Below are 18,536 nucleotides of genomic sequence, written 5' to 3' on the forward strand. Positions count from 1 at the left end.
TGTTTCTTCGTCTATATAGAAAAAAAATCATTGCCCAGATTCGTAGAGAGTTGTGAGAATAAATATTTGGAAGAGTGGCTAGTGCTAAGAAACTTGTCAGAAGTGTGAATTTCTGCTGCTTATGGAGGTGTTATTAACATGAAGAGTCTCAAGCACTGATTCTCAAACTTCCTAGTGATGTGACCCTTTCTTACGATTCCTTATGTCTCTGTGACCCTCAAGCATAAAAATTATTTCATTGTTAAATCATAACTATAATTTTGCTAGTGTTATGAATCATAACGTTGACATCTTATAAGCAGGATGGTCTTAGGAGACTCCTCGTACAGGAGCCATACAAACCTGAAATGGGTTGCAATCCACAGGTTGGGAGTCACTGTTCTAAAACAGCATGTATTCTAATCAATCCCCCTGCCTCGTCATTTCTTCAATGAGCATTTTGAATAAGTTACTTGATCTTTCATTATTTCATTTTGTAGGAACACATAAGGTGGATATTAAGTTATTTCAATTACAGATATGATGATAGTTGAACCTTTGACACTGTGATTTAAGGTAGTACATGTTGCATATTTAAAGCCTGCCTGACCATATTTAACAGGTGTAAAGACTTAAAATCACGTACTCTATGCCAAGGAGATTTTTTTTTCGTTTCTTAATAATACGCTTTGCCAGCCTTATAAACAGACTTCAGATTTTGTTTTCATTTCTTATGCCTTCCTTTTCTTCCCTATTTCTCTTGCTTTCCCTATCTTTTTTCCACTGTTTTTTCCTCCTCCTTTGAAGTTTTCTTTTAATAATTTAAAATCAATATTCAAGCTATAGAATCGTCAGACAAGAAATTTCTCCACAGAATAAAAATATCTAAGCAGAGTAAATATGATTACATGAGAAGTAGAGTCATATGCCTTTCCAAAAATAAAGAATTCTGAAGCTATATGTCTTGCAATATTCTTGTCCAATCCAAATTCAACTGAAATGCTGCCAGGTAACAGAAAACACCATCTGAAACCCCTACCCCGTAAAATGTTAAGATTATGCTCTTCTGCAAAGAAGAGAATTTGGATTATTTGTTTTGGGGATCACAAGTAAAATTAAGAGCTAATTAGATCACATTGAGAAACAATGGAATTAGTTAACTCATTTTATGAATGAGACAGAATAGTTAGAAAAGTAGGGAGAAATGTTCAGTATCTAAAGCTAATATTGATCAACCCATAGAGGAGTAGAACAATCAGGGGGTGGGGACTACTAGGAGAGAACAACATAGATCAAAGAAGGAGTGCTTTATACTATGAATATCCAGACATAGAATGGAGACAATCTCGCATATGAGTAAGGTGTTCAGATATACACTAACTGCTCCCTTAGTGACTATGATATACGAAGCAACCAAACTGAGATTTAGGTTCAGATGGGCTGGGTTTTTCACATGATTAAGACTTGATTTTGATGTGCAGTTATGATTATCGTTGTTCAAATTAAATCACTAACTCTAAAATAACCAAGTAATCGGAGCAGTTCTGAACCGTGAATGCTGGGCTTCTCCTTCTGCGGTTTAACTATGCCTTTATTTTTTTTTCTACTTGCTTTTACACATACAACTTAGCTTGGAAATGCAAAAGTAATTTACAATTCTCGCCTTCGTAATTTGAAATTCTACAAGTCCAAGAGAGTAACTAGATTATGGAAACACTTGATTAATTGCACCCACCAGCAGTTACATATTATAGCTTAAAAAACTCAAGTCAAAACTATTTCTTTTCCTTCAGGAAGAAATATGAATGGTAAAAATGTGGTGCCTCACAGAAGCACAGTTCCAGAATTAATCTATGGAGCCATCTCTACTATCATGAGCAGAAAGGTCCCCAGAGAAAATACTTTTCCTGTAGAATGACTCTGATGTTAGTGCTACACATGATCAGAAGAGAGTTCCAAAAGTGTGTTAGAATTTCTTTTAGAATTCTGTTTAGAGCCCAAATTACAAAATAATGTGTTCTGACCATTTACTACTTTCTAGAGAATAATTTGAATGATTTCCATAAGTTAAATATTTATGAACAACAGCTATCTAACTGGAATATAGATGTGAATATCCTCTCGAATCACTACCATGCAACCTACCTTAGAGTAGAAGAGAATCCTCAACTAAGGAAGAGCCATAGTACCACAGCACTGGAGACGTAATGTATTCACTAAATAAATGTGAATTTTCTTAGATAATGCCTGAAGCATTATACGCAGTCCTACAGTACTAGTCAAAGGGTACAAGGTTAAAACAAGTTACATATTTCATTATAAAGTATTAATAAAATATACACTCTGGATATGAAGATCAGATTTTTAATGAATGGATAGAAGAATCTATATCTATATACATCTATATATACATATATGCATCTATATATAAAATAGCATTCAAAAATAAGCTTAATCCTTAGAAAAGAGTAATAGAAAAATTCCATAAGCATTCAGATAAATAATCCTCTTCTTCGTGGAGACATGTGGCCATTAAGAATTTTTCCTCTTCTTCTGTATTCCTTAGAGGTGTCACATATTAAACATGCCAAGATTTAGAAGCATTTCCTTAGGCAGTAATTCAAATAGGGATCTACAAGTTATCTTTCATGCTCCATTACTGGAAGAAAGGATAAAATCCACAAAAGTAGTACCTATGTGTCTATAACTCGATACTTATAAAAATACTCTTAAAGCGTATTATTTGCCAGGAGTTTTGTTTTTGATCTTAGAACAATGACAACATTTGCACTCAATTCCTTACTATCTGCTTTGTTCTGTCCCATTTCACCTAAACTTGAGGAGCTAATAGAATTGGAAAAAATAGGTCCAATTTAAATAAGCAAGTATAAAGTATTCTAAGACGTGTTCCTGGCTCACCACCTATTTTACTGAAAGCAATCAACACAGTTAGCTGAAAGCAGATGATTCCATCATGCATGTAGTTTCTGAAATCAGATCATTATCAGTAGAATCCTGCTGTCTTACTCAAACTGAGAGAATATGTACGAGAAACCACACATAGTTGGCCTCAAGGGATACTGCAGTAGAAGAATGCTTCCTACCTCATTAGGCAGTCTTGTTCTCTTCTCTACCTTCCAGAGAAATGACCCCTGTCTTCTCCCTTTGCTCATGCATGTGGTACATTTACATCCCACTGTCCATGACTTGATCAAAATCCATTTTGAGAGATGACGGTACAAGCATTCCAACAGATGTGAAAAGAAATAGGAAGATATTAAGAAGTATCAAAGCCTTGTACTCAGAGGATAGCACTCAGAGGTGTGCAGACATTAACTAAAGAATTGTATTTGGGAGAATCATGTTTTATAAATTCAAATTCAGACTCTTTGAAAATATAATCAAAAGAATGAAGAGGGTGAGGATTTAGAAATTCTCCTGGGTGATATTGAATATAGGAGTATTTTTGAAGCAGTCTCTGCTAGTCAGTCATTCAAGGATTCTATAAAAGGCAGATTATTTGATACTGGAGATTCACCTGAATTAGAGCTATAGCACAGCAAAGACATGTATGATATTCCTGGTTATAAGGAATGAGCAGGAGTATACGATTTGTGGATGGATGCTCTCTCTGCATAGTTGAGTGGACCACAACCCTTGGAGGTGTAGTCTCTGTTTCTGTCTTGTATTCGTAGACCTGGATACCACCACAGAGCTGTGCTGGATGATGCTCTACAGAGCACCTCATTTAAATACACAGGTCATCTCAACACACTTTCCAACATAGCTATTAGAAGGTACATTGTTCAAGTGTTGTAGTTGGTGTGACGTGCTTGATAATGAAGTGTTCTGGCATCACGGGAAAGACCTGACTTTATATCAGCTAGACGATTTATTTTTATCTGTCATATGTACAGATTTATAGAATCATATTTTTAAAAATGCTGTGTGTGTGTGTGTGTGTTTGTGTGCGCACGCGCGAACGCACGCGACGAATGCACATTCCCCTAGAAGTGCTAACATTCCTAAAAGGCAGAGCTGGAACCTTTTGTGAGCTGCCTGATAGGAGTTTCTGCTACGGATGCTCGGAACTGGATTCAGTCAGGTGAAAGAGCAGCTGATGTATATTCTTAACTACTTACTGATTCTCAAACTCTAGGGTAGCCTCTTGGAGGGTCATTATTTTAAGTACAATGTTGTGTCTTTGAGCTGTAATTGCAGGGCTTAATTGAAATACCTGACTCTATCACTGATGCTGTGGTGTGCTTCCAGACCGGAGCCTGGCATGACTGTCTCCTGAGAGGCCCACCAAGCAGTTGATTGAGACAGATGCAGATACTTATACCCAACCATTAGACTGAAGTCAGGGACCCCTGTGGTTGAATTAGGAAAAGGCTGGAAGAAACTGAGGAGGAGGACAGCCAGCAGTTTCAATTGACCTGGACTCCCGAGATCTCTCGGACACTGAGTCTCCAACCAGGCAGCATACACAAACATGTCTGAGGCCCCTGACACATATACAGCAGAGGACTGTCCAATCTGACCTCAGTGGAAGAAGACTTGCTTAACCCTCCAGAGACTTGAGGCCCCAGGGAGTAGGAAGGTCTGTCAGCAGGGGTGAGGGGGTTGCGAGGAGGTACATCCTTTTAGAGACAGGGAGGAGAGGAGGAATGGGATGAAGAACTGTGGGAGGGCAGACAAGGAGGGGGTTAATGACCGGACTATGAACAAAGGAAGGAAGGAAGGAAGAAATAATATAAATAATTAATAGGGAATAGAATGCTTGGAAGGTATCTAAACCAACAGCTGTGATGGTAATTTTAGTGTCAAATGTTATCATCAAGTAGGTGACTCAAAGTTCAAAGTTAAGGAAATGCCAGACCACGCAATACAAGGCCAACACTCATGTTCGGTTAGAGTAGAGGCGCAGAAACCAAGTATTTGACACAAATGTCACATACCACCTATCTCAAACTTCTGTGGTGCAGATATAATGAAGGCCCACAGGCAAAGAAAACAGTTAGTGCACCTCACACACAAGGATGATAGCAAAGGATGGATGTTAGTTCTGCAGGGACACACCTCAGAAACTCCTCTACTGGGCCACCGCAAGTGTGGCTATTTTTGATGAATAATCAGATATTTTTCCAAGGAGAAACCACAATAAACACATAGCAAAGCACCTACATTTTGTTGTGAAAATAAAGGAGGGAATGGATACCAGGGGTTTGGCAAAGGTAAGTGTCTGTGAGGAGATTGTCCGTATTTAGTTTGAAACGGCAACACGGCAACACGAGCTATGCTTACAAGGAGTTCTGAGGTTTGTCTCTAGGGATCAGAAGTTCATTGTCATAGCCTCTCCACTGATTGTTCCTCCCTCCTCTTCTTCCCTCTATCTCAGACCAGCCATCATTAACTATCTATTCATTGGAAAATTCACACATATCACAACATGACATTTTTCCTAGCGCAATACCTCTCCAACCTATTAATATGTGTGGGATGCACATCTCAGCACACTCAAAGTAACTTCAGCAAATAATTATCATTATAACATTTTATATGTGTAAGAAACAATTTAGAGTAAACAGGAATAAGTACCTGGCTCAATTTCACAACCTGCTAAAAAGACAGATTTATAACTCCAAGGACAGCACTTTTTCCACCCGACATATAAACATTACTTATACGCAAAGAGTCACGGTGCTGTACGAGAACTGACACAAAGTAAAACTCTGATAGTTACCCTAGCCCACTAGATCTGCATTCATTTATCTTTCACCCCCTCGAGATAGAGACGTTTGGGGGCATCTCCATTTCTGAAATTAAAAGATGCCCAGTGCACGCCAATCCCGTCCATCTTAACTTTCCTGTATATACCGAGACCCACAGGACACACAATAGTAAATCACTGGATGAGACACTCAATTAACAATGAAGCAAAATGAAATGTTTGGTTTCTAATAATGCATCACAGAAGGCAAGTTCCAACTGTGACCTTCAAGGCGAGCTGTTCAGGCTTTTGCTGTGAGAACATTCTATTGTGCTCTGTAATTAATAATTTCACACATGGGTATTGATGACAGAAACTCAAACAGGGAATCAGCAGCACCTCGGAAAAATCTGTCCTCATCAGGTGAGCAGAGGGGCTGGCTTGATGAGCTTCATCAGTGAGGATAATTATTATGAACAAGGAGGTGTGTCACCTCTCTGTCAGAGGCAGGGGTGCCTGTACCAAATTACAAACGACTGACATACAAGTCAGTGCGTTGGAACATCTGAGATGCCCAGGGTAAATGCAAACAGCCCAAGCCAGCCAGATTGATTTCTGGGTAGAAAAGAAAACTGAATTTGGAAGACAGAGAAAGGAATTAAAGAACGGTTAAATGCAAAAGGCCAAGAGGGTAGCCAAGACTTGGAGACTGAGTAAGATTCACCGCCAATGTTGGAGGAGCCGTGACTGCTTGGATATTTAATAACTCCGAGTGTTCTTTTCACTCTTTTCCCATTTGTCCCTCCTGTTGCCAACTAAATCATACTCCACATTGCACTTCGAGGAACTCATTTTCTTCGAGATTAAAACACTAACCTCCAAGTAAATTGGAAGCACAAAGAATGAAGCAATCCATTTTAATACGCTAAATTCCCGAACACACCCAAGCCGTGCAAAATCCACAGTTTTAATCTACTTTTTTTTCCTTTTTTTCTTTATTAACTTGAGTATTTCTTATTTACATTTCGAATGTTATTCCCTTTCCCGGTTTCCAGGCCAACATCCCCCTAGCCCCTCCTCCTCCCCTTCTATATGAGTGTTTCCCTCCCCATCCTCCCCCCATTACCGCCCTCCCCCCCAACAATCTACTTTTTAAGATGATAGTGAGAGTTTTTTTCCTCAAATGATAAAAATCTAAGTCTTAGAAAATCCTCTACACATATTTGAAAAGGAAAAGGGAAAAGACACAGAGAGGATGGAAGATTGTTTGTCAGTGGACATTCGACCTTAAAGTTGCTATAAAGTTCACATCCATTAATGCTTTTTTTGGGAGAAGCAAACCAAGATTCGAACAGCTTCACTTACCTTAAATACAAGTGCAACAGACACTCTTTAGATACACAACCATTAAACATTTCTTAACCTCAGGTTATTTTTTCTTTGTTATTTAGCAGAGGGTATAGGAGACACTGCAATGTCACCTTGAGGTACATTCAGTGAAGTCTCTTGTGATGAAACAATGAATTAATCACTTCGGTGGGTGGTAAAATTTGCTTTCACTTACCTAGAAGAAAAAAAAACAAAGAGAAAAGATCAATATGATTATATATCAATTATAGTTTTATTATATTATGTTTATATTTCAGGAATTATATCTGAGATCAGCATCTCAGCGTTATATCTGTGCCCATGACACAGCAGAGAGGATGGTAGCCTCCACAGACTGATGAAGGATGATCAGGTCCACCTCTGATTAGAGCTTCTCTGTGGGTTTCCCAGCTCGGCAAGTGGGAGCTGCCTAAACATCATTTCCCAAAGGGATATCAGCGTTACTTCCTGTCGGGGTGGAGTCAACCTGCTTCCTGGGAAAACCCTCCAAATCCCGTTCTTTTGAACCTCAGAAAGGACACAGTGATATGCCATTCAGTGTTGTTTTAGGTTCCATTTTTTGTTTCCCAACACTAAGGTTCTGCTTAGTGATGTTTTTCTATATTATGTGAACTTCTCACACCTCCTCTGAAGAGAGTTTGCAAGGTACATTTTTTATTACTCCATACTAAGTGTTTTCTTTATATGTCTACTTTTCACTTATATATTTAAAACTGGAATTATAACCTCACTCCCAGGTAACCACATATTTAACTCCCTACCTCTGCTGGAACATGAACATCCTAACCATCTATTCTTCATCCCTGCTGTGTTTGCAATTTCCATAGTATTATTCAAGATATGCAGAGTTTTATTTAATGAATAAATGAATGTATTCATTGTATTCAGTATATCCTGGGAAACAATGGTCAATTTTCTTCTTCTCTGAACATGAAAATAACCTTTTCAAGCACTATGGATTAAAACTAACTGTTTACCATGGGGTCTGTGTACCTGATGTTCTTGTCAAATATTAGTGTCAAAAATTATGCTTAGATTTAGTTTTGTGACTTTCTATTACTTTCTACTTTCCTATTCTGTTTTCATTCCATACCATTTTAATCATTATGGTTTTGTTATGAATCAGTAAGTAAAATACTCCCATTTTGATTTAGATCTTGCATATTCTCACCATGGCACTCTCAGAAATTGTTTAGAAAATCAGAGTCCTATATGGATTCACAGAACATAAGACTTAAGGTATTTTCATTTAAGGAAACTGGGAAAATATTTTATGTTATAAAATCTATATATTGATCTAGAAAATAAAGGCATCTTAGCAATATTTATTTTTAACTCATAAACAAGGAGTATCTTTCCATTTATTTAATGTTTTCTTCAATCTTATATCTGTATTTTATCATTTCCAATATATAGATTCTTTTCACCTTGATAAATACTATTCCTAAGAATAGTGTAGCATATTTACTACTATGAATAAGAATGTTTTCTTTATCTGTTTTGTAAGGTATTGGTTAGAGATTCATTTTCTATATCCAACCACCATCTAACAGATTCTTTCACTATCTATATCTATATCTATTTATCTATATTTCTATTATCTAATATCTATGTATCTGTATATCTATATATCTATTCTATATATTTATCTATCTATCTAACTATATATATAGTGTCATTTAATTTGCAACTAGAGATAATATTACTTGTTTATCTCTGATTTGGTTAAGTTTTGTTTCATTTTCTTGCTCTTATAGTACTTCTTGTATAATTTTGCATGATCAGACTGGGCAACTATGACTTTGACTGAATCTTACAGGATAGACTATCAGTGTCTTCTCATTCATTTTAATATTGGTAATAGATTTTTCAAAATGGTCTTTAAAAAAGTAACTTTATCTAGATTAGGCTGGCCAGTGTCTTCTCTGCAATCATAATCAACAGAATGAAGAAAAAGTTTAGAAATTGATGAATACTATTTTCCAAACTATAAATTAATCAAAAAAATCTGATATATAGTACTTAGAACTTGTACAAGTCAATAGCAAGAAAACACATCATTGGATTTTTAAAAGGTGTTTACCAGCCAAAGAGCACTCATGTACTGGACCTAGGCCCCCAACACATTTATAGCAGATATGCAGCTTGGTTTTCATGTGGGGTCCCTAACAATTTTAGTGATGGCTTTCTGTGATTCTGCTGCCTGCCTTTGGATTCCCTTCCCCAACTTTGGGTGACTTGGCTTGCCTCAGTGGTAGAGCATGTGCTTAGTCCTTCTGTAACTTGGTCTCCCCATGTGTATTGGTACCCATGAGGGCTTTACTCGTCTCTGACCAAAAGGGTAGGGAGAAATGCAGGAGGGGCACGTAAGGGTGGGACTGAGAGGAGAGGAGTGGGGGACTGTGATCAGGAGGTAAAGTAGATTAAAAATTCACATCTTGAGGAAATAATTCTTCAAAAGGTATGTTTTTGTCTAACAAATAATCTTATTACCTAAGCCCTGTTCTCCTCATATGCAAATAGAAATTTTCACATTTGGCCCATTGACATCATAATTTCATGTTTTTATTCTTAAGGAAAAATAACAGACACACAGAGAAATCTCAATAGTACACAGAGTGCTGTGAGGGCTTCTATTTCTCCCTCAACATAACCTTACGTATAACTATATGAAAAGAAAATAATTATGATTCATTGAGATTACCCATTAAGATGACAGAAACAGATGCCTCTTGAATTATTTTCACTTAAGTGTTTAGCGTTTTATTCAAGCACTATTCAATAAAAGCATACTGTATGGTTGACACTACTGGACACTTGGGATGCATTTGTGACCAAAATAAACCTATACAATGGCCTCTAAGATATATGCATTGTCTTAAAACAAATAAAGTTGAGAGAATTGTAATTGTGATATTCTACCCTTAGCTCTCTTTGCATAACTGTTTAAAAACATGAGAGTTGGAATGAGGCCACTTCGGTAGTTTACATAATCTAATAACATTTCCAAAAATAAAATTACAAACTTGTACTCAAAGAATGAGAGAAGTTTTACCTAGGAAAAATAATTTTTTGGTGGAGAAAAGTGGAAAAAATTAATCTAATTATTATTGCTGTTGTTATTAGTTTAGTTGAAAACTTATTTGGTTTAGTTTAGTTTCATATGTCTTGAGCCCAGGGACTCAAACATGCCTAGCCTACACTCTATCCATAGAGCACATTCCTAATGTTTATCTAGATTATTTACTCTCACCAGTAATTATTTACTACTTTTGTATTTCAAAAATTATTGACGTAAAATTTTATATCACTCAATATAGCCAGAAGGCATTTTTGCATATTTGGTATCATGAGAATAAATACATTGATAGAAAAAAAAAGTGTAGAAATTTGAAACTCATTTGGAGACTTCTCATTGATCAGAATGTGATTTTCATCATCAGAGTCTGTATGGTATTAAGGAAGATTATCCTTCTCTTCTGCCAATGAAAAAATAAATAAAGTTGGAAGACATGGAGCTAGAGTAATGGAGACTAAATAACATTAGTAAGACACAGTTTTAAGTCTCACCATGACAGGGAATAGATAACCAAAGAGGTATGTGTGGATATGAGAATTTTGCAAATGAAACTGATTTGATTTTGAGATGTTTACAAAGGAAGAAACAGTAAAAATTATTAAGGTATCTAGACAGGCAACAACACACAAGTAGGCGAGTGTATATAGTTACACAATTCATAAAAAGAATTATGAGTGAAAAACAATGTAAGCTAGGATACCACCTCAACTTTGTAAACTGAAAAGCACTGTTGAATTGCAAGTTGGAGCTGGCTTTCCACACATGGAGTATATGAAAGGCATGTACACACGGTTCCACAATTCTCAATGGGATTAAAAAAAAAGTGGCCTACTTTTAGAAAGCAATGTCATTGTAAGGCTTATATACTGAATACTTGGTATTCTTTAATAACACCAAGAGAATATCATTTTAGGAAAATCAAGATCAAAGAGGTTTTTCTAGTAGAGCATGTCCCTATAAATACATTTATATACATACCCATGTGTAACTGCCCACCTATGAAAAAATCAAATTCACTGATGTACTCATAGGATCCCTTTAAAGAAGCTGTATTAAAAAGCAATTTTCAGTCAGAAATTGACATTAACACAAAATGAAAAGGAAAAATTGCTCAAGAGATGGGCAATTAAATAGACCAACATGCTTATTATTTTTCAGTATATCATCTGAATAAGTACCAGCTGACAAACAGAATTCTGCCAGTCTTTGGAGAGTCCCGTATAATGAATGATACAAGAAGTCTTCTGAAATGAATTTGATTATGGATTCTTATTAGATTATTGTTTTTGTACTGAGTAGAACCACTTGTGTGTGAGTCACAAATCTTGGAGACTCTCGCTTCTTTTCTAAGTCAGCTAGCGTCTACCCACCATAGCATAATCTTATGCATAAGACACACACACATAATATTGAGTTTTAGAAATGAAATCCACCAAGTTTTACAATGTGATTTACTCTCAACCAAATAGTACCAGCAATGAGGACAAAGAATTTTGCTAGTGATAAGGCAGTTTGTCAAGTTTTTAGAAAAAACACCATTTGCTTTAAGTTAAGAAGCATAATTTATCACAGGAGAGTAAGCAGTAAATGGAACATCTTTGACTAAGTTCCAGTAAATGCATTTCTTGGAAACACCACACTTATTAGTGCTATTAACTCATGCAACATGGCTAATGCAAAATCTTGATAATAGACACTGTTGCTTCATTTGTGAGTGTCACGTGTGACTGCGTGTTGCCTATCTTCTTTATTACTCATAGGATATTACTAATTAGATAAATTCAATAGGTAAACTGGTAGGAGAGAAGAACCCAAGGTCAACACAAGACTGTCAATCATTTCAATTAAGGATTATCGGTTATATGTCAGATGGCTTCCACATTTTTGACTCAGTGTAACTTCCGTAATTTTGCTGAGTATGACTTTAAAGGATGAGGAGACAAAATGCTCAACTCCCCTCCCCAAGACTGGGAAATCACTGCTACTCCGTCTTCTTGGAGCTTCTGCTTCACAGCTCACCAAGCCTGTGAACTGGAATTGTGGACTTCACAATCGGCTTTCAAGTAGGTAAAGTTTCACAGCAGTTGATGAAGGGATTTTTCAGATCTGTGCAGGCTGGGAATGCTTTAAAAGTCAACAACAGAGGAGTGTGGACAAGTGTCTCATTGTTTTAATATAAAGTATTCTATATCCTAGTGACACCCACAATTACCCTGACCTCTAGACAAATTACATATGTATAAATTATATATATATATATATATATATGCATTGAGATAGCCAGCATTACATTTTTTTTTTGTTTTTTAGGAAGGAACACATGGGGAGCTCACCAATTTTCCTCACACTGGGAGGCCAGGAAGCCATGACCCAGAAAAGTCTTGCAAACATGATTGGTGAACACATCTTAGTTAGGTTTATTAAAAGTTCTAATATCATGTGATGGGAGTATCAAGACAAGCACAAGGTTGCTTGGAAAACAGAGTTGGGGAAGGGGGACCTCAAGAGGGCAAAGCTCTCACTCCTCTGTGTTCTGAGCCTGGCCCAGCCTCCCACTACTCATCAGAGAAGAGGGAGAAGAACAGCATGCAGAGATGCTGTCATCTGAAGGCTAAGATCAGAGAAATTTGCGAAGATCTCTGGTTGTTGAGATGCCTCGTCTGCTGCTTATTCACCAAGGGATATGAAGCATTACGGGGTCATGACATTCTCCCCAAATTTTTCTAAGTCAGTCCTGTAATGCTACAGGCTAGTTGTCTCGCTTTGATCCTGTGATTGCTATAAGAGACTGCGGCTTTCAGCCTTAAGAGCAGGTGATGACTACATTGCTCAGATTGGCTCTGGAGTGGCACTTCCCTGGCTTGGTGGCCCTAAAATTATCCTCCCTCTTCATCACAATATTTAGCACCTGGAATAATGGTTTTACTTGAAGCAACCAAAGAAGAAAGGGGAAAAATTTTAAGATAGAGAGTTGAAGCTAATATTTAAACTTCTAGAATAAGTTTATGTTGCAAGCATGTTAAAATGCTCGTGTCTCTATGCTTCTATATTGATGGTCATTATATTGTATGAATTTCAGTATGGTTCTTTTAGACAGTGAAAAGAATTCTTTCCCATCATTTAATCGGGAGATATTAGTAGGTAGCCTTTCCCATAGAAAGAAGCCAGTTTTACACGGAAAGGGGAAAAATGAACCAGGAAAAGCACTCGCTAAGTGTTAACCCTTCTCAGTCTGCAGTGTCTCAAATGACATGTCATGGACATGAGCATTCACCATTTACTGTAACAGAAATCAGACGATTCAAGAAACTCTTTATGTGCTTATTTGCTTGCTGTGGAGTTTTTATTGGAAGTGGTTATGTGTGATATCTAACTTTCCTCTCACACAGATGGTAACTCTCTTAGGTTCTATTATAGATCCTGCCTGTGTTCAATGAAAAACCACAAGCTGGTAGGCCTGAAAGACCCAGAGAAAAATTATGCGAAGAACATTGTAAATGGGGGCAGAGACTTAGATCACAGCTATATCAGACTGCCCAATTTCCATTTGAAACATATATATATATACATACATACATACATGCATGTGTATACATACATATGTAAGTACATACACATAGAAACGCATACACACATACATATATATCACAAACATTCACTATTATTATGTATTTTAAATAAATTTCAATTGTGAATATGCATACATACACGTCCTCCCTAACAGAGGCTCCAGTTGCTCTATTAACTGTCTATGTTCTATAACGGTTGTTCTTAGATAGCTTTTCTTCAAACAGCTGCAGTGTTAGGACTCTGCGTATCAAATGGCAATTCCAGTAAACATCCTTCATACACTGATCTGTTTTCCCATCAGCAAATGGGTAATCAGGAACACCAAGTGCAGAGCTGACTATGCATGGTTTCCATCTTCCTTCCATTCTTCTAAGTTTTAGCCAGAGAATTACTCTTTACCTCCTTACTAGCTTCCTGAGGTCATTAATTCTGTCGTCTGTAAGTTGATGCCGACTAGTCCTGTTTCATATCTTTCTAATTTGTTAAACTCTTAATAAGTGTGAGAACATTTAAGGGGCATAAAAGTCACTGCGATGGAGATAAAATGCTCTCTGCAGAGCCTTCTTAGATGCTGAGCTGATGCTCAAGAGCTCCTTTAGTGGTGGGATTTTGTGCCACTCTGCATCATCCACTCAGGTCTCAGTCCTGGAATGGAGTCTTCCGTGTATCAATGGTTCTTTCAATTGGTGCTCATTGTATTTATATGAAAAGTTTCCAAACACATGCCTTCCTCTTTGCTTAGTCCCACAGTTATGCTGTCACCACAGTTTCTCAGACACTACCATAAATCTCTCGGTTTTCTACTGAGTTGGAGAGGAGCCAGATACTGGCTTGGGTGTTTAGACTTTAGTTTTGACCTCCTTGATAATTTTTTTCTACCCCTTACCACTTCCTTTGCCCCCTTAGCATCAGCCTCTTAGCTATTCTTTCTTCATGTTTAATCCTCCACAACATAACTACACAAACACTGCAGGAGTTTGAAACAGTTGTTAACTTCAGTCTTCTGTAGATGCTAGTGTAAGTTAAGTTTTCTGGATTTTTCATGTTTACTTCTTGGCTGAAATGCCATCTTCTCAGAGGCTTACCCTGACCATGCCTCTTTGGTACTCATTTTATAACACTCCTTTTTGCTGCTAATACTTAAAATGGCTTAGCCTTAGTGAACTACCTCATAGTTAACTTACACTGTGTGTCATTTCTATCCATACAGCAAAACCCACACATGTGTGCATTCACAGTCACAGAGGCATATATATGTATAAGGTTTGTACATATAAAATGTATGCTTGTACATGTATGTATATACAAACATATTCATATATGAATTACTATAGTGTTTTTTTCATGAATGTATGTTCAAACCATCAATGGCACAGTGAGGCTTTTGATGCATTTGATGGTTCCCTTGCTTTTGAAACTTGTAACGCTTCCAAAGAATACATTATGACTTGCCCTTCTCTCCCAGAATCAGTATGCCCTGCTGGCATCAAGTGCTTGTCTTTTTTGCTGACCCTGATTTTCTCTTTTCCCATAGTATGGTTAGCACTGCCTGCTTTATTTATTATTAATCAAGTCTTCAAATCTCACTGTCAGTAACTCCAGGAAGAAGGATGTATCACTGACAGAAAACGAGATTAAGTCTTGAATGTGTAGAATTGAAGGAAATCCAGGGACTGTCTTTTCTGATCTCATTATACATCAGCCAATCAATGGGAATCTCTTCTCACTGATCTAGATGGAATTCTAACGACTAAAGTCATCCAAGGTAGAAAATCGTCAGAGATTAATTCCTTCTCTTGTATGCAAGCCATGTAATTTAGTAATCACTACTCAACTACCATTGACCTGTTAATTAATCCATGGATTTTTTTGTTGTGCCTTTAATCATTTCCCCTGATAACTGAGTCACTTTAGAAATACTCATTTTCTGCTCAAACTCACCAACTAAATGCTACTAGAGTTCCGTAGTAATAAAACACTGAAATATATTGACTCTCTGCCAACTCATTCTCTTTCTGTCCCTCTCTTTTTTATGTGTCAGCGGTGACTACACAGACAGAATACTGAGAAGGGAAGTGAATGGCTAGTAAACAAATAGTCTATGTTACAGGTGGGACTGAAAGACGATTCTTCATTTGGGTGAAGAAATGTCGGACTTCTTCTTTATGAATTGAAGATATACCTGTCCTCTTGACTTCTCATCAGTAATTTGGAATCGGACTGAAATAACTGTATGGGATTTTCTTTCTTCACAGAAGCCTCTTTTCTGAGAAAAGAGTTTATTTTCATCTTCAGCTGCCATCTAGTAAGTGCTGTGAGCTTCCTCTCTGAGCTGTAGTAACAAATAGTGATTTGAGTAATTCTAACTAAAAATGTTAGTAAGTAAGTGACCCTGAATAGATTACATTTCTTGGTTAAAAAGAAGTTCAATAGAATCTACTTTTTGAAGGAAAACTTTAATGATAGCATCACTATGCTTTTAAAACTGTCAGTTCAGGATCAATAGAGATGGTTCAGTAGGGAGATAACTGGCTACATTTTTTTTTAAAAAAAGGATTTGGGTCATATCCCAGCTGCACAAGTGACTGTCACCCCAGTGCTGTGAGTATTATTGGGGGCTTGCTGACCATCACCATAGCTTTATGTTCAATGAGCAGTTTTGTCTCAAAGGAATAAGGCTGAGAATGACAGGGCAGAACACCCGGTGTCCCTGTTACCCTGGCAGATACAGAGGGTCATCCTCCCTGTATCAAGGCTATCACTTTATGAGATGATGGTGCTCCTGCAGGCATCATCCTTCATGGCCAAATACATTATTAGATCACTATGATAAAATTCCTCCTACTAAGAGCACAGTATTGTTTGGGTTTCCTACTGATAATCTGAAAATGTGCCTCATAACTCAAAACATAAGTTTACCATAACTGAATATATTTCATACATATATGAGATCTTGAATATAGAGATCTAGAAATAATGTGAATAGGACAAAAACAGCTCAATTAGTATAAACAGTAATCTAATGCTATCAAAGATATATTCATAACCCTAAAGAGAAACTATATTAGCTATGGAGTGAGATTGTCGGTTTACTTCTCTAGGTAAGACTTTACAACATGAGAGGATTATCTAAGTTCTCTGGAGGATCAAAATCCTCTATGTTACACTACAGCCAAATGTAGAACTCCATTTATACACTTACTGGAAGAGAGAGCTGTTTGATCTATTAAAACATTAGAACAGTGTCTGAAATAAGGTAAAAAAAAATAAAGAGTGTTATCTATTTAGGGTGCTATTGACATTATAATTTCAAAGATCCAGACTAGATGTCTTAGACGTTAGAAAGTAAAAGGATCTTTGAGTAACTGCTTTCTCTTGGGTCTCTTAAAAAAAAAAGACACCTTCTTCGCCACGATGTGTAAGCCTGTATTTTAACAGCTGCAAACCTAAAGATAACTCAAGAAGGAGAAACAGGATAACATCATGCCAGAAATCTAGTGAACAAACAGGAAAGTCCTGTCTCCCTTAGATATGTCCACAACACTAAACTCTTCCAGAAATGCTTGATTCTTTCTTCTTTATCAAAACTTAAGATAAGTGCCAGGCAGGTCCTGGGACCGAAGCCGTGCTTGTATAATGCTAGCCACCACCATTGATTCTGCATTGACTTAAAAAAGGAAGAAGGAGCTAAGTGTCAACACTCATCTTTCTGCTTCCTGATTCTAGATGCAGTGTGATCTGATAATTCATGTACCACTTGCTCCATTCCTCTCTGACCAATGGATTGTATTCTAGCTGCAGCCCAAAGACATTTACCTTTCCCCAGTTTCCTTAGGTGATTTTGTCAGCTATGTTTTTATGGCAACACAGACAGTAACGAACACATATGCGGATTTATACATTGTTTCTTTTCTTTAAATGGAATTGGTACCTTATAAAAGAATTGTTTATTTATTTTATTCCTATGAGTATCCTGTAGCTCTCTTCAAACACACCAGAAAAGGGCATCAGATCCCATTACAGATGGTTGTGAGCCACCACGTGTTTCTGGGCATTGAACTTAGGACCTCTGGGAGATCAATCAGTGCTCTTAACTGGAGAAGCATCTCCTGGATTCATATACTCTTATTTACAAAAATTAATATAATTTAAATTACATATTATTTAAAAGTACTAAGGATAGAAAGACAAGAACAATGTGTGTGCTCAGTTCAGTTCAGTCCTCCCATACAACATTCACCCTTCACTCTCTTGCCTGATACTTTCTTCTACCACATCTCCAGTCATTCCTCTTTCCTCTCTCAGGGTATTTTATTTTATTTATTTTATTTTACATTTTATTTATCTTCCACACACCCATCTTGTAAAGCTTCATTGTTCATTTTTGCCTTCCCAAGTATGGGAATCCTTTTGTAACTTCCTGAATTCTACTTATACTTAATATGACTTGAATACACACACACACACACACACACACACACACACACACACACACACACCAGTCTCCTTAAAAGAAAGATTGTGTAGTACTTGTCTTTCAGAGCATGTATTGTCTCATTTAATATATTTTCTAGTTTCAGCCATTTTCCTGCAAATTTCATAATTTCTTATTGATTTATGAATAACATTGGAATGTGTATATACATTTTCATTATAAGTTAGTCTGTTGATGGACCCTTCTGTGTGTGATTCAGTTTCCTCAAGGTTTATAAATAGCAGAAATAAATATGGATATATGAATATTTTTGTAGTAGGGGCAGAGTATATATATATATCTCCAAGAGTATTAGACCTGGGTTAGAGTAG

At 36.9% G+C, this 18,536-nt stretch overlaps 1 protein-coding gene and 1 long non-coding RNA gene across 4 annotated transcripts in view; one reads left to right on the forward strand and one right to left on the reverse strand.

Moving 5' to 3' along the window:
- Nucleotides 1-8,062, forward strand: part of LOC148002606 (uncharacterized) — a 50,159-nt gene extending 42,097 nt beyond the window's left edge. For both annotated transcript variants that reach the window (XR_015633461.1, XR_015633462.1), the window contains exon 4: nt 7,339-8,062. This is a non-coding gene — a long non-coding RNA (uncharacterized LOC148002606). The remainder of the gene's footprint in view (nt 1-7,338) is intronic.
- The window catches only part of Lsamp (limbic system-associated membrane protein), a 2,169,253-nt gene that overhangs the window by 1,872,340 nt on the left and 278,377 nt on the right, over nt 1-18,536 (reverse strand). The window lies entirely within an intron of this gene.

The sequence above is a fragment of the Rattus norvegicus genome, chromosome 11, assembly GCF_021556685.1.
Source record: "Rattus norvegicus strain SHRSP/BbbUtx chromosome 11, alternate assembly SHRSP_T2T, whole genome shotgun sequence".
NCBI classification, from domain to species: domain Eukaryota; kingdom Metazoa; phylum Chordata; class Mammalia; order Rodentia; family Muridae; genus Rattus; species Rattus norvegicus.